We start from the raw sequence: 17,042 nt of genomic DNA, 5'->3' as shown, positions 1-17,042 counted from the left end.
AAAAATATTCGTTTTATTTAAATTTATCACCAAGCTGGGGAAACACAAAGGTAAATGCCAGTTCAGGTGAAATTGAGTTAGTGGGTGGAATGGTTTGGTATCAGACTAAGGATATAAAAGATACTGGAACAGGTATTTTAAATTTTTTAAAATTTTGCTACTAATAACAAAATAACGATAGATCTAAATACCAAAATGACAGAACTATAACGAACTACTGAAAAACTTATTAATATCCAATTTTTTCTTTTGTTTCTCTCTTGATAAATCGAAAACTAACCTGTTTTCCTGATGACAAACTATATTTAACAAAAACTATCTATATTTAATAAATAGTTTATGTTATAGATATAAATAATCTTTCTTGTTATACTTAAATACATTTTATTTAAGTACGATTTTTGCCTTCTTTCTCACTTTTCTTAAAGTAACGAATTCTCTACGTACGATCAGTATTGCCTGAAGACAGGAAACTGCGCTACGTACCTTAATTTTATTTCTTAAATAAAATATGAAAAGCAATGCTATACAAATTTTTACCTAGAAATGGTTTGCATTTTCAAGACGTATTATAATATCTTAAAGACAGATCTAATTGTTGTCTCCAGCCTCTCATTCTTAATCAAATACATGTAGCTCTAGCAACTTCTATTTATATTTATTTTGCGTCGTTATTGCGTGCTCTAATTTCCTTTAATACTTTGGTATTTTCGATTTCGAAAATTTAATTCTAATTGGATTTTTCTTTATACAGCAACTTATGGTATTTATCTGATAATTAGGCATATTGGAGATTAGTGTAAATTTTAGTAGCAATGTTATGCGATACATCGACCTACTGGCTACTGTTGGATCCTAACAGCAAATATTCTTACCAGAAATTAAACGATCTTTCGCGAAGAAGGCGTACAGGCTTATCTAAAAAGCATCTAGAGACCTATTAAACAGAGATGTAATGGAGCATATAACAATCTTATTATCGTCTAGCGTACAACTACCTTAAATTAACAAAAGAAAAGAGTACTAAGTGCATAGTTATACGGTATATTTTATTGAACTAAAGCATTTCGTAAAACGATATATTATTTATGTTTTCGATGTAAATCAGTTTTTGGATATTAAAACATCAAAATCAACATCACAAGATCGTGACATCGAAGAGTCTCACTGGCATATATGCTAACTACAATTCCCAATTCTTTTGAAAATTAAAGTGAGATATTAAGGTGAGAGAGCAGTATTATAAGAGATGAGTTTAACCAAATTTTTCAACAATTTTATTTTACTAAAATAAATGCCTGCTCACATTAAAAGGGATTCTTACGATTTAAGCAAATATCTCCCTTATTTGGATAGAAAAAGCATTTTTTTCTACCATACAAACAACTGTATAGTATTTTCCCCATGTTTTATAAATACTGGTTTGAGTCATGTGCGCCTTTTGGTACTTTATGTAATAGTATTCAGACAATATTCTCCTAAACCGAAAAAGAAGATACTTCTTCTACGATAGTGAATGCCTCTTCCTGGAACAACGAAATCGCCCCGAAGGATTTTTCCAATAGGAATCAACTAGGATTACCAGAGTTTCAGCAGTATTTCTTACACTGTCAGGGTCTTCTGATCTCATAACTGCTACAGTTCATTACTCGAATGATATTAACACGCTAAGTGGAGTTGACTTTGAGTTTAACGCCCCTTTCAGGATGGAAGCCTTATGAGACGTGTACCCACTGATTAACGTGGAATCCAAGCCACATGTACTCAAGTCAGGAATTAAACCCGGGTCGTCCAAGCTAAAGGCGCGTACGCTAACCGATTAGCCACGGAGCAGCTTATATTAACACTGAGTGTTAAACACGTATATATAACAGGAGACGGAACATACGGAGATGGCGACGTGCTCCAAATCAAAATGTATTTTATGTTTTCTTTAATACTTGCACGAAGTTAGCAATCTTGTATTATACTCAAGATTTTCGATACCGTAATTTAGTTACTACTATCCATTACATAAAGATACGCTCTTCATTTCGTGGTGCTGACCTGATGATCATTCGAAGTTTATATGGCATTGTCGTACCTCGTTAGTTATTGTTGAAATGTCATTTCAATAATTAAGATATGAAACTTTTCTTTGTACTGAGCACTGAGAAAAATAGGAATTATTGAAAGAGTGCTTATTTTATTGTACTCTTTTGGTTGGTTAATGTTCATACGACTATATATCGGAAAAGAAATCGTAAAATAATTTCCCGTGCGCGATATGTAGGTCCATTTATTTATTTGTTTTAGAGTATACCAGCTGGAGCGAGCACTGTAAAGTTAACCCGGAGGATTCTTATATTAAAACAAAATTGTAGGCATGTTAACGGCGCCTATGACAAGGTGTCACACAAATTCAACTCTTTCTCATCTTCGCCACACCTTTATCTCTATAATACCACGTTGAAGTTCAGACACAATGTTGACAATAGGAGTTCTCGCTTAAGTGTAGAGTTGCCCCTCCAGTTTCCAATCTACAAAAAAGCAGTAAACACATTAAAATATGCAGTTTTACTATACAGATCCAGTGTATAAGCAGTAGTAGTAGTTGTAAAAGTAGAAACGGGTTCGTTGCTTTCTGTTGTAGACATAAAATGGTCATGCCGCTGAATCATCGAACCTTCAGCGTCTTAAATATAGTACTCACTTCCACATCTTTTCTAGTATTAAGCATAACTTTATTGCCAAACTTACACACACAAGCATCAGATAAGAACTCGAAATCATTTCTTACCTCATCTCTCCTGTAAATTTTCCTAATTTTTATAAAAACGGAAGGGCAACATAACCCGGATTTTCATATAGTATGTATGATAATATACACAGAGTATAACTAGTACAAGGGTCCAGAACCACGAGAAAAACACAAAAATTACAGGAGAAATGAGTAATGCAAGCACTTACACATAACATAATGCATCCAAATCTGACCTAACTTGAACTAATTTAAGCTAACCTGAACTAACCTAAACTAACGTAATATTAGTAGAAATAAGCGAAATTCTACCATTTTTTGGAAAATTATTCGGGACTCCTACACTAATATAACAAACTCAACTAACCTAACGTAACCTAAACTAGCCTAACCTAACTTAAACTAACCAACTCTACCCCAAACTAACCGAATGTGAACAGAAATTACTGAAATAGTAACATTTTTTAAAGAAAAGAGCTGGACCCCTTCTGCTAAACATAGGCTATATAAACTGTAACACAAAAGATTTTAACTCGCCATACCAGAGAACGACATTCAGTTTCAGCATAGACAAATTCTGTGGATTTTAAGACCATGCAGAGCATGAAAATATATATAAATTTAGAACGATTATAACGTGGGAGAAATTTACAACAGAGTCACTGAGAAAGACTCACACAGTCTTTCCAGATGCCTCGAGTTGAATTTCCCACATCAATTAAGAAAATTCCCACATCTACCGGATTTTTCCCACAATATTTCTTTTATCAATTTTACAACTTGCAATTACCTAGTTAACATGTGTTTCTAGAAAACCCTCTTTACTAACGGGAAGAAAAGTTTACAGACTAAATATTAGCAATTAATACGTGGATGGTTTGCATTAACTAATTAAACCATTGTTCTGCGCAAATCCAAGTTTAAAACTATAATGTGCTGATAAACCTAGATTTGTAACAAACAGCGGCTTCATTGGTTGATGCAAAACATTATCCATCTTATGCAGAGTTGTTTTGAAGTATGATTAGCGTCAAACTAAAACACTGACTTCTGCAGGAGACTTATGTTAGTCGAACTCTTTAGTATGGTTCTAATCACACTTCAAAACTACTCTGCATAAGGACCCAAATTTCTAATTCAGTATAAAAGCCTTTAGATTAATGAAATCATAAACAACAACAACAGCCAAATCAAAGTTTTACATACTGAAGAAATCTGACAAAAATTAAAAATTATCTATTGAAGCTTTCCTGGCGACGTATTGTGAAGAGGTCTTCTCGGGCTAGCAGCCAGGTAGCAATCTATATTCTTCGCCTGAAAAGCTGATCTCACTAGATTGCCACTGCACTAAGAGCATCATCTCCATTTCTGTTCTTCTTTCTTGTTTTCACATAATTTACAATGGAGAAAATTCTTTCCGATTCAACATTTGAGTGGGCCAATGTGAGTACAAGTATTGCAAGCTTGCCTAAGTTGGGGAACTTAAGTTCATCATTAAAATCTTTCGTTTTTGAAATGAAATCCCACATGATATCCAATTCCATAGCCATTAAATTACTTTTTTCGTTAGCATTAAAGAAGTGTGGCAGAACCCTCCATTCAATAAACAAATCGTTTTCGTCAATACGCTTACTGAAATGTTTGGATAAAGGTGTAAGCTCTTTTAGCTCATTTCTAGAATTTACTTCTGACGCTACAGAGAGAGAGAGAAACCTTAGTTCACGAAGGAGAGGTTGATTCACTGCTAAGCGTCGTTAAATATCAGTCACCACTGTAACATAAAATTGCAAACATCTCTTTCGCACTTCTTCTGCCCCGGAATTTGGCAACTCACTTAACAAATTCTCAGCGTCCGGGCCAAGGTACACTTCGGACAAGGGAAGAAAGTTTCTGGGACATGAAGCTTTCACTGTCTCTATATCTTGTAAAGTACTTGACATTAAAAAGTTCTGCACTATCTCCTTCGAAAGAAGCACAGCAGATTCGGTTAAGGAATGAATAAGTATTTTCCGACCTTGAAAAATTACATTAAAAGTATTAAGGTACATGAACACATATTTGAGGAAAAACATGTATGTCTTTGTGAATAGATTGTTAAGTTCTGTCAATATCATTTCTGCGCTTTTCAATTTATCTTCGAAGACTGCTAATTGAAAAAAAAAAACTTTCGAGCACTTCCCAATTTTCAAGTATACGACACACGCATGCATGCATTGCTAACCATCTCGTAAGGGCAAGCTTGAGATTTTTTTTCCTTTCCGTGTTCAAAAATTCTTGAATTTTGTGAAATAATGCATTTCGTTTTGAACTGCATGACAAATAGGAGGAAATATTCCTTACAAGTTCTTCCGGTGCCCCCGGAAGTTCCTCACAGGCTTTGCTAGCAATTAAAGCTGCAAAGTGACAGATGCATCCCATGGGAATTAGATCACTCGAATTCTTTTTAAGGCGCGAAACAAAAGAGTCTCTGGCCCCGACCATAACACTGGCTCCATCACAAGCAACTCCGACTGTTTTATTTAAGGGTATATCCTTGGAAATAAGACACCCTTTAAAGGTGGTATATATGTTTTCTGCCGAACAGTCTCGTGAATCTAGATTTACCAGCTTCAAGAACAGAGTTTTCACTCTCTCTGTTATCGGTGAAATATAGCGCACAAGAACACAAAGAAACTTTTTAAATCCAATATCTGTACTTTCGTCAACTAAAATAGAGCAAGTGTTATCTTTGATATCGTTTACAACTTCATCTGTTTCAACCTGAGCAACAACATTCTTGATCAAACTCGTACATTACGTTCGTTTTAAATTTAGTTCCTGAGCAATTGTAGAATATTTGAAAATATCTTGAACAACGGGAACTAGGTGCTCAACTATTTGGAACACTGCGTTGCGCTCAGCGAAGAAAGCGGCTAGTTTTATCTAAGCTTCTTTGACTTTCGTTGAGGACGTAGGAGTATCTTTAGTGTGTGTCTTATTTTTCTGCACATATCCCCTGATTGATGGTGTTGCCGAAAATGATTTCACTGCGTTTTTGTTTGAGACGTATGCAGGCCCGTGCTGGCCCACCGGGACGTGTCCCGGTGCGCCCTCCAAAACATCACGATATAAGAAAAGGTACAACTTTTTAGTAATAAATTCTTACAATTTTATTGGTACAATTTTATTGGTATGTTTTTTGTATAACTCAATGTACTTCTTTGACAAGGTGGTAGAGCAGAAATATGCTGAACCTCGCCCGCTTGAATAAAGCCTTTTCAATTCAATTCAATTCAACCCGTGAAAGGCGTAGTGCACCCTTTACATTAGGCCTCTTTCCGAAACCACATCAAAGATGAACGATTTTATTTATTCTTCTGTATACCACAATTCTTTACAATAAATAGCCTACATTCAGTTACTGTTGGTAAAGAACTCGTGAAAGGTACAGTGCGCCCTTTACATAAAGCGTCCTATGAAACCACATTATAGATAAGTGGTTTTAGTTATCCTGTATACCAGCTTTGTATAATAAATTCAAATAGTGAATGCTATTAAAGAATATGTGAGGGATACAAGGCGCCCTTTACATAAGATGTCTTGCGAAATATCACATTAATTTTTAAAAAACAAACATTTTATTCTTTTGTATTTCAGTTTTATATTATAAATTCATACACTTGCTATTGGCAGAGAATAGGAAAAGAGTATAATCACTTACAAAAATATTATAAAGTTATATAGCTATAAAACGAACAATGTGATACATCAAGTATAGTTTGTATAGTAAAACGTACGATGTATTCATAAAATACTATATTGACACTAGTTTCTAATTTACCATTTTTACGGCAACGAAGCCTTCACAGTCTTAATATTCATCCATATATCCGAGCATATTGATTGTTCTTGTGTGTTATAAAGCAGTGTTCAGATAATCAGTACCTATTGTAATCTAAAATATAGCTATATTAATTTCTGTGAAATGTGGTCTTCCTCTCACCACGGCACGCCTCGTCCTCAGGTTCTGGATCAAGGAAAAGGCCTCTAGAGCTTGGCTGCGAATATAGGCCTACTGAATTAGCAGTCGCGGACAGACGACATGGAGTGATCCTCCAGCTTGGGGATTTGGTGTGGGGCTAACAACCTCATCCTGTAAAAAGAGATTTGTTCAGATATATTTACAGAATTCTCGAATCAGAACTCCTAACTTGGCACGAACTCAGGAAAGTAAAATCGACATGAGATTTGGAACATGGAACATAAGATGTCTCTATAGAGCAAGCACGTTAAAATTTGTAACGAATGAGTTTAGAAATAGAGGATGGATCCAGTGGGATATCAGGAAGTTAGATGAGAAGGAAATAGAGGAATCAAGTCAGGAAATTTTACGTTCTTTTACGGGGAACGAAATAAATTTTACCACCTAGGAGCAGGGCTTTTCGTTCACAAACGAATAAAATCAGCAATTACATGGGTTGAACTTGTTAATGATAGATTTTCATTTACTTCTCTTAAGGGTCGGTGATATAATATTACTGTTTTAAATGCACATGCCCCAACAGAAAATAAGGATTCCGATAAAAAAGACAGTTTTTACGAAAGAATAGAACGGGTATTTGATCATCTCCGGCAATACAATATGAAAATTCTGTTAGGCGATATCAGTGTGAAGGTAGCACGAGAGGGTATTTTCAAACCGGTTATAGGGAATAAATGTCTGCATAAGGAAGACAACGGCGTTAGACTCGTGAACTTGGCAGCATCCAGAAACCTTATCGTGAAGATTATAAAATTTCCACATCGCAACATTCATAAATATACTTGGACTTCATCAGATGGAGAAACACATAGTCAAACTGATCACGTTTTAGTAGACAGAAGAAAACAGTTTAGCACAACAGTTTCTGATGTTCGGTCGTTCAGAGGAGCTGATTCTGATACTAATTGTGATACATAAATCAGAGGAGAGTCAGGTGAGAGTGGAGCGATTGAAATGTCAAATAGATTTTCCCTTTAGAAGGTTCAAAGTGCACTAGTGTTCAGGATACTTTGTTGAAATTAGAGATGCCATTAAAATTTCAGCAAAAGAAGGATTGAGGCACGCAGAAATGCGTAGAAACAAACCATGGTTCAACCAGGAATGCACTAAAGTAGCAGAGAAGAGAAAACAGAAGAAACAGTATTGGCTACAAAATCCGAACGAAATAACCACATAAAATGTCATTGTCATATGGCGCAAAACTTCAAAAACTTTTAGAACAAAGAAACGCGGGTTTTGAAAGCTAAAATTAATTAACTTGAAGATAGTAAAAATAAAAGCACTCGGGACATGCATAAATGCATCAATGAACTTAAGAAAGGCTATCAGAGTCGTGCTTATACATTAAAGAAAGAAAACGAAACAGTTCTCATAGATCAGAATAGCTTCTTAAATAGATTGAAAAATTTCTTTGACAATTTACTTAACACATTGCCCATAACTAATGTTCGTGGAGAAAGTGAAGTGCACATAGAAAAGTGTTTACATGATCTTTCACACCAAAGACGCGATGGACAGGCGCTACCGCCCGTTTCCTAATTTTGGGGGAGGGTGCGAGTCCGGTTCTTTTTTCCGCAGAAGACGCGTACGCTATTTGCTTAGATATGAACTATTTTAACAGATTCGTTTCTTTTTGAAACCTCTACTTATGTATTTATTCGTTTTTTCATTAAAATTTTTCCTTGTAATAATTACTTGAACGCTTTGTGTGAGCATACTAAAGTTATTCCGAAAATATTAAAAAGTATGAACGTACTGAAGATTGGGAGGGGTCCAATATTTTAACTGCTGTAAAAAATGCTACTAAATTACTCGAACACTTTGTGTGATAGTACGAAAATTGGGAGGGGTTCAATAATCCTCATAATCGTTGTGCACCCCTAGAATCCAACAGGTTAAACGGTCTGCACCTCACAAGTTTTGCGGAAGTACAACGAAAAATTATTGGTAAAAATCATAGCCACGAACTGTGTGTTTGAAATGGAAAAAGAATTTGTAAAATTAGGGGATCCTTATGTTTTGTTATAGCATCAGTATTGGAGGCAGATATACCAGATTTTTATTGGGAGGGAACCAAACAAATTTACACCTTTATGTTTTGTTATAGCACCGACATTCTTGTTGGATATTTTCGATTTTCGATTTGGACTTTAATACACAAGTGGAGGGGGGACTAGCCCTCATGGCACGGCACGCACCCCTGATTATTAAATTTGTATAATTGTTTTAAATGCTCATATATTGACAATAAATTCGTGTAATTTTTAAAATGTGAATTTAACTACAACAAATTCGTGTAATATATAATTTTACATAGTACATAAGGAGTTTGCATACCTTAACGCGGAAATTGCATGAACAGACATTCGAGCTGAACAAAAGCGAACAATATGCTGATCTCTAAATCAAAAATTTCACACCAGGTGACGCTTCTAACGGTAGTGTAGCCACACATGACAGTTTTGTTTATTATTATTGTTAAAGTATTGATAATGATAATTTACTAGGAAACTTAAAAACATTTTTTCAGTATTTTGACTATGTACTGATTAAGCGAATTAATGTTCTGGTATTCTAAGAAAAAAAGTAAAGAACGAATGTAAAATCTAATTTCTAATATATTATCACAACTATTGGATTCAAAAGACATATTTATTTAATATGGTTACTGGGATCAATCTTAGTTTTGTTTATTTTCGAGAAAATATTTTCTACTTTTTACAATTTTAATAAATGAATAAAATGAAATCTTTTTGTTGTACATCCTACTATTATGCCGGTTAGGTTGGAGGAGACTTTAATGATAAAAAACGAATGAAAGAATGGAAAGAATAAAGCGGAAGGAGGCCCAAGAACTCCGAAAAATACGGATACTTCGTTTAACCACCACAATTTATACAAATCCAAAACATGTTTTGTCTGAAAAATGTTAAAATAATTGGCGCGAGCTAGGATCGAACTAAAGACACCAGCCATTTGAAGTGAACGTTCTAACACTTCTCCACTTTTAATGTATAATTTTGTATAAAAGCATGTCATAAAACAGAAGTTTCCGCTGGAATTAAACTCAGGTTTCCTCAGCACCGAACCTTTCATAAGTACTCCCTGGATTGAAATATAAGTTTTCACACCAGTGGAACTTTCTTGTTTCGACTAAGTTAAATTGATTTCAGTTTGGCATATCGTTAAACAACATCGCTATATGTGACATGGCCCAGCCGGGAATCGGACATAGGTTCCGCAGGACAACGATACTTTGTTTGGGGATGTCTTATCAGCAATCTAAACTGATTGAGGTAGCGCTGGGAATTAGGGCTAGGTCTTACACACCACCGAAACTTTTAGTCGGGATTGTTTGTCTAACTTGTTTTCTAACTTGTCTAACGTGTCTAGCTGGTTTTATAGAGTACATTCGATTTTCAAAATTAATAAGTGATTGGAATAGTGCAGACCAGGAAATTACCATAATTCTGAGAAAAACCGAATAGCATGAATTCAGGAACACGTTCATTTCTTATTTATATTTCAGCCAAATGCTACTGGAACATTTTTATTTTATGTTATTTTCACTAGCCCGCAGTTTTTGCTACTGCGACCTTAATTTTACGTCTTTTCTAGACGGTTAATTAAGCGTAATTTATTGTTAGGATATTTAGTATTAGACTAGGGTGCCCACGAGATGATAAGTTTCTTCTTAAATTCGAGAAGAGATGATAAACATATCGATTCTAGTGTCATTTTTGAGACTAGAATTGAGACGAGACTAGAAATTTCACGAGTCTGGTGGACAACACTAGTTTAATGTCGTCCTACATCTAGTGCCTCGAATAATCACTAAACAGAATGTAATACGATAGTAGTATGGGTCCCCGTCTATGCAACTGACTCAGCAAAAATTTTCTGACGTCATAGGTCAAAGGTCAATGACCTTGGACCGGGGTCAATGACCTAGGGGTACATAGGACCACCCCCTCTAAATTCTGGCAGGGGTACCATGGCCCACCCCATAAATTTTGGCAGGGGTACATAGGAACACCCCACTTAAATTTTGGAAATTGCCAAATCTAAAAATTTGGTATGGTAGCCTAGGACCACAGTATGTATCTCTATTAGTATTGGGGGTCTATGTTGTTCCCTTTTATGGGTAAAAAATTGCCAAACATTCAAATTTCGGGGGTTTTTGACCTAATTTATCCTCTTGGATGAGGTCCTATTACCTTATATGGTTATATGGTTATGTATAGGGATCTATTCCCTATCATAAGACATAGGTACATTTATGCACATAGGAATGGTACCGAGACCGAGACGGACTTTTACATACCGAGACGAGACCGAGACCGAGACGGACTTTTACATACCGAGACGAGACCGAGACGAAACCGAGACAGACCTCTATAAATCGAGACGAGACCATGGTCAGTCTCGAAAGTCTCGGTCTCGTCTCGAATATTGATAGTTACTTTGCCTTTACTAAAAAATTGTTTCATTGCTGTATAAGATAATATGGGAACCGTTGACTGATGTATAGTGGCGTATTTAGGGGGTAGGTATCGGGCTCAAGCCCCTCCCGAAATAAATTTGTAATAATTTTTTCGCATGGCACGTACAACACAAATGTTTGTTACCCGTTCCTCAAGCCTCTCCCGAAACAAAACCCACTGCTGTTGCATATCATCTTCTCTCTCTCTCTCTCTCTCTCTCTCTCTCTCTCTTTCTATCTATCTATCTATCTATCTATCTATCTATAGGGTGGCCCATTTTAATCTTTCCACAGAAATATCTCGAAAACGGTTGAACATAAATGAACTGAACAAAAACTAAAATAAGAAATACCATGGGCAGATCGAATGGCGATGTCATAGTGCCCCCAGGGCCGCTCATCAAGGGAGCCCGGGGCCCAACTTTAAAATCTTTAATGGAAACATGGGTCGGGTGACACCTCGTTCGATAGGTCTTTAAAAACTAAAAAGCAGTGTGGCAAATGATTTTTCATATCGGTCACCGTATTCAGAATAGCCCGCAAGATATGTTACCTGCATCAGATGAACGTCCAGTAGCACTAATATGAAAACGGTTGAACATAAATGAACCAAACAAAAATTCAAATATTAAATCCACGGAGCAAATCGAATGATGCTGTTGCGGTGCCCCCCAGGGAAGGCTTTCATGGGGCCCGGGCCCAACTTAGAAATTTTAAACGAAAATATGGGTCAAATGATACCTATTTCGATAGATCTTTATACACTAAACAGCGTTGTGGCAAAAGATTGTTCATATGTGTCATCGTTTTCAAAATGGCCGCCAAGACATGGTGCCTGTATCTGATAAAATGTCCAGTACCACTAATATGGTAACGGTTGAAGATAATAACGGATGAACAGAATAAAACTCCTATAGGAAATCACAGAGGGTATTTATCATTCCAGGACTCGAAAATGTTGCAACAGAGAGGATGCTTAGAGTAAAAGTGCCATAATACAAAGGAGGAAATCTAGTTCCTAGAAAATCATCGTTCCAACGTCCTCCGTAAGTGGGTGAAGCGGGACAGGAAGGAACGGTGAAATTGCAAATGAGAACCTTAGTTTTTGCAAATTGTATCTACACAACAAAATTATCTGAAATGTGATTTTATAACAGATAGTTGTCTGTAATAGAAAAAAAACAGGTAAAATTCTTGTTAAATATTACTTTCCATTTTGATTGCAGGCAATGATTTGTGCAAAAATGAATCAACTGAAATGCGAAACCAATTTGTCGAACAATGCAATTTTAGAACAACTTGTACAAATGTTGGTTTTGCTCAAAAGTCGTCTGCACAATATTGGTTAGTTACTTCATTACAGTACCAGTCACTTGTACACCCAAGTGTTTCAGACAAACCATACCCTTCACCCACTTACGGAGGGAGATCGGAAAGATAATTTTCCAAGATTTAGATTTCCTCTTTAGCATTATCTCACTTATACTTTAATAATCTTTTTCTCCGTTGGATTATTCTCGAGGCGAGGAATGATAAATACCTTCTGCGATTTCCTATACGAGTTTTATCCTGTTCATTTATCTCCAACCGTTTTCATATTAGTAGTACTGACGTTTTATCTAATACAGGCACTATGCCTTGGCGCCCATTTTGAATACGGTAACTGATATGAAAAAATATTTTACCAAATGAATTATGAATTATTTGCCAACTAATGAGTGGTACTAATTGAATAATTTTTAGCATGGGATGGAAAATGTGCTGGACATATTGCAAGAAATTATGATGGATGAACATAAACAATTCTAGACAGGATACGACGAGATAAAAACAGCCTAGGAAACGTCCTTATACGAGAAGGTTGACGAAATCAGGAACAGCTGGGGAGTAACCTAAAAAAAGAATTGCTCAAGATAGATAGTTGTAGAGAAGACTTGGAAAGACCATCATCCAGCAGTGGATTGAAAATGGTTGATTATGATTATGGCTATGATTTTATTATATCTGGACCTTAGCGGTAAACTAAACCAAGTCATAATTTCGTAATTTTACAAGAGAAGCGAGAACCAAGTTCCTTAAGTAAGACCTATAGTACTGTTTTCAAGCTATACTAAGTTGTTACAAAGTAATAGGATGCTTTTAGACTTACATTGTTACACCACTAGAAAGAACATAGACTATTAAAAAATATTCTTAACTCAATTTCTACCAAAAAATGACAGCATAGTCTTCCTCTAAAGTTCATGTATATACAGTATGGCGCTAAATTCGTTGTACAAAAGAGAGGGGTGATTCCTGAAGGTAAAACAAACAAGAAAGTTCTAATAAACATAGGGCGAAAACTGCGTCATTTACGTGTTATAGGCTGACGAAAGCGTGGGAAAACGAACTTTAAACTTAAATATTCACTAACTACTAAGCTTAGACGTGATGCGGCATAATATCGTCAAAGAATCCTAATCGGCTCTATCCAAATTGGCAGTTTTCAAATTTGTGCAGTGGCGGCGCCAGGGATTCCCCAAAGGACGTTAGGGATTCCCGGACATTTAATTACAAGTTATTGTTGATCCAATTTGATTGGTTGGTCACTATCTTTCGTGCAATCTGATTGGCTTATCACTATCTCTCGTGCAATCTGATTGGTTGGTGAGTTTCAAATCTTTGATGCATTCACTTTTGTTTTAACATGTAAAAAGTTTTTGAAATATTTGTTTGAAAACTTTTTTGTTTGAAACTTTGGTTTGACATTTTTTCGTTTGATATTTTTAGTTTCAAAATTTTTGTTTGAAAATTTTTTTCTGGGATTTTTGTTTCAAAATTTTTTGTTTGAAAAATTTTTGTTTGAAGTTTTTGTTTCAAAATTTTGGTTTGAAATTTTTTGTTTGTAAATTTTTGTTTCGACATTTTTGTTCGAAAAATTTTTGTTTCAATTTTTTTAAGATTTTTTCGTTTCAAAACTGAAATATTTTTGGTTTGAAATTTTAGTTTAAAAATGTTCGAATTCTTTTCTGTTTAAAAATTTTTGTTTGAAGATTTTTGTTTGGAAAAATTTTGGTTTCAAAATCTTAAGTTTGTGCATTCATTAGTAAAGAACCGAAACTGTTTAGAAGAAAATTTGGTTTGAAATTTTTTCTTTCTAAATTTTTGTTTCGAAATTTTTGTTTGAAACTTTTGATATTTTTTTAAAGTTTGTGCACTCATTAGTAAAGAACCGGAACTGTTTAGAAGAAAAAACATCTGGCATCATTGTTTATCATGGTGCAATAGTACACGTCAGAAGATGACAATGCAACGTCATCAGTTTTGCATCATATATAAGTATCGTTCGTGTTAGTATTCATGATAACATCATCATGGCTACTTGTCTACAATTTCTAAACACACGTGATGTGATGAAATCATTTACCAAGATTACTGATTTAGAACAGAATGTACCTTATAAGATCTTAGCTAGCCAAAAAATCCCTACAAAGTTTGGATTAACAATCGTAGTGAAGCTTGAAAATGATAAGAATATAATTTTGCCAGCAAGGTATTTACCCATGGAACCATCAAAACACGAAGAACTGCTGCGTTTCTTAAATACTGGATCTGTATCTTTATGTTACAAAGGATTCTTGGGTCGAAGTCATCAATTTGAATTTAGTACACAGCCGGTTTCGTCAGCAATTGTGATGAAATCATGAATTCAAATGTTAGCACATTCCTTTGACGTCAGACGTAGCTGTATGCAGAATGCGATCTATGAATTTGGTTGGTCAGCATGACGTCAGCAACTGTGATGAAATCATGAATTCAAACCTCAGCACATTCCTTTCCAATGACGTCAGCAATAACTATGAAATGAGCAAATACAGTGTCAGCCCATGAAATCATTTGAACAAGTGCGTTTCAGCAAGAAAGATGTGAACTTCTAACGATAAAGAGTTCATCTTCGCAAGCTATTATCCAATAAATATATTTCAAACAAAACATGTGATGATTGGTATCAGTGCTAGAACATTTGAACCTGTGATTCGATTGGGCAAAGCAGAACAATTTGGTGTACAACTGACCTGTGAAGAATGGCAAATATTATGTTCACGAATCGACCAAATGAACGATTATTTTCATGATGATCTAAATGTGACCATAATCAAATCATTATACTCAAATCATGAAGTGGTGCTGCATACAGTCCTCGAAGAGAAGATGGTGCTGTTACGTAAAAAGAGTACATTTCATGTCCCTCGCAATATGGTGTATCTAAAAAAACGGAATGGAAAAAATTCATTAACGTATTCCAGTGTGTGAAACATGGCGAAGAAGTGTGCAACAAAACAAGTATATTCCTGAAAAAGTATTATTTTGAAAAATGTGTCATGCATATTGTACAACATGTATCTAGATGTTGTGATGGTTGTCAACACCGTTCCTGGGTGCATACCTGTATTGATAAACAGTTTATTTGTGACCTAATGGACATTGAGTTTCCACCAATTGATATTGCAATAGACCTTAAAGTACTTCAACTGGAATTAAAATTATACGCTAAAGACAAACTAGTGCAAGAAGTTCAAAATACATTGTATCGACAATATCCGGATCCTTTATCTGGTATAAATGTATGTGATTAACCAGTGCAGTGTAATAAAATGATCCATTTCAATGATTTGTGTAGATGTTGTGATGGTTGTCAACATTGTTCGTGGGTGCATACCTGTATCGATAAACAGTTTATTTGTGATCAAATGGACATTGAGATTCCACCAACTGATATAGCAATAGACCTTAAAAGACATCCATTGGAACTAAAATTATATGCTAAAGACAAACTAGTGCAAGAAGTTCAAAATACATTGTATCGACAATATCTAGTTCTTTACTAATGCGTGCACAAAGTTAAAAAATGTCAAACCAAAGTTTCAAACAAAAAGTTTACAAACAAAATTTGGAACAAAAAACTTTGAAACAAAATTTTGAATAAAAATTTCGAAACGAAAAATTTCAAACAAAAAATTTCAAACGAAAAAAATTCAAACAAAATTTTGAAACGAAAGATGTTATCAAACAAAAATCTTGAAACAAAAAATTTCAAAAGAATTTTAAACAAAAAATTTGAAAACAAAAAATTTCAAACAAAAAGAATTTGAAACGATAAAATTTCAAACAAAAGAATTTGAAACGATAAAATTTCAAACAAAAAATTTTAAACAAAAAATTTGGAAACAAAAAATTTAGAAACAAAAATTTCAAACAAAGAACTTTTCAAACAATTTTGAAACAAAAATTTTCAAACTAAAAAATTTCAAACCAAAGTGTCAAACGAAAATTTTCAAACGAAATTTTCAAAAACTTTTTAAATATTAAACTTAAAAGTGAATACAGCAAAGATTTGAAAATCATCAACCAATCAGATTGCACGAAAGATAGTGATCAGCCAATCAGATTGCACGAAAGTTAGTGATCAACCAATCAAATTGCATCAACAATAACTTCGCCAGTGTTGTAGCATGTATTCTCTTAAGACTATGAGTCATAAGATTCAATGAGGTTAGCTATCAGATTCTAAAGCTCAAGGTCAAATCAATCACCACAAATGATCTTAGACTATGAGCTGTGATTAAAGTTCAATGTATTGTTTCAAATTTCGCGCCTTATGTTAAAGTTCTGTTTATCACAATTCCCAAATTTAAAGAATACTTCTCTAGATATACCTAAGTCTTAGAATTAATCATATTATTATATGTTCAATAAGGTCAATAATGTCCGTCAATTGTTTATCTTAGCAGAACCAACTGTTGTCTAGAAACGTGTTA

At 34.7% G+C, this 17,042-nt stretch overlaps 1 protein-coding gene across 7 annotated transcripts in view; it reads right to left on the bottom strand.

Annotated features, from left to right (window-relative positions):
* Positions 1-4,023, bottom strand: part of LOC145681206 (uncharacterized) — a 144,594-nt gene extending 140,571 nt beyond the window's left edge. For 4 of the 7 annotated variants that reach the window (XM_081752723.1, XM_081752727.1, XM_081752731.1 and 1 more), the window contains exon 1: positions 3,283-3,440. The gene's annotated coding sequence lies outside the window, so the exon portion shown is untranslated. Of the gene's footprint in view, positions 1-3,282; positions 3,441-3,530; positions 3,816-3,946 lie in introns of those variants that run through there. The other 3 variants (XM_081752729.1, XM_081752725.1, XM_081752728.1) reach the window with 3 other exon arrangements.
* Positions 4,024-17,042: the final 13,019 nt, after the last annotated feature.

Source organism: Thermobia domestica, chromosome 3, assembly GCF_964235325.1.
Source record: "Thermobia domestica chromosome 3, izTheDome1.hap1.1, whole genome shotgun sequence".
NCBI classification, from domain to species: Eukaryota; Metazoa; Arthropoda; class Insecta; order Zygentoma; family Lepismatidae; genus Thermobia; species Thermobia domestica.
Note: the sequence above shows the minus strand (reverse complement) of the source record. Positions and strands in the feature narration are given on the sequence as shown.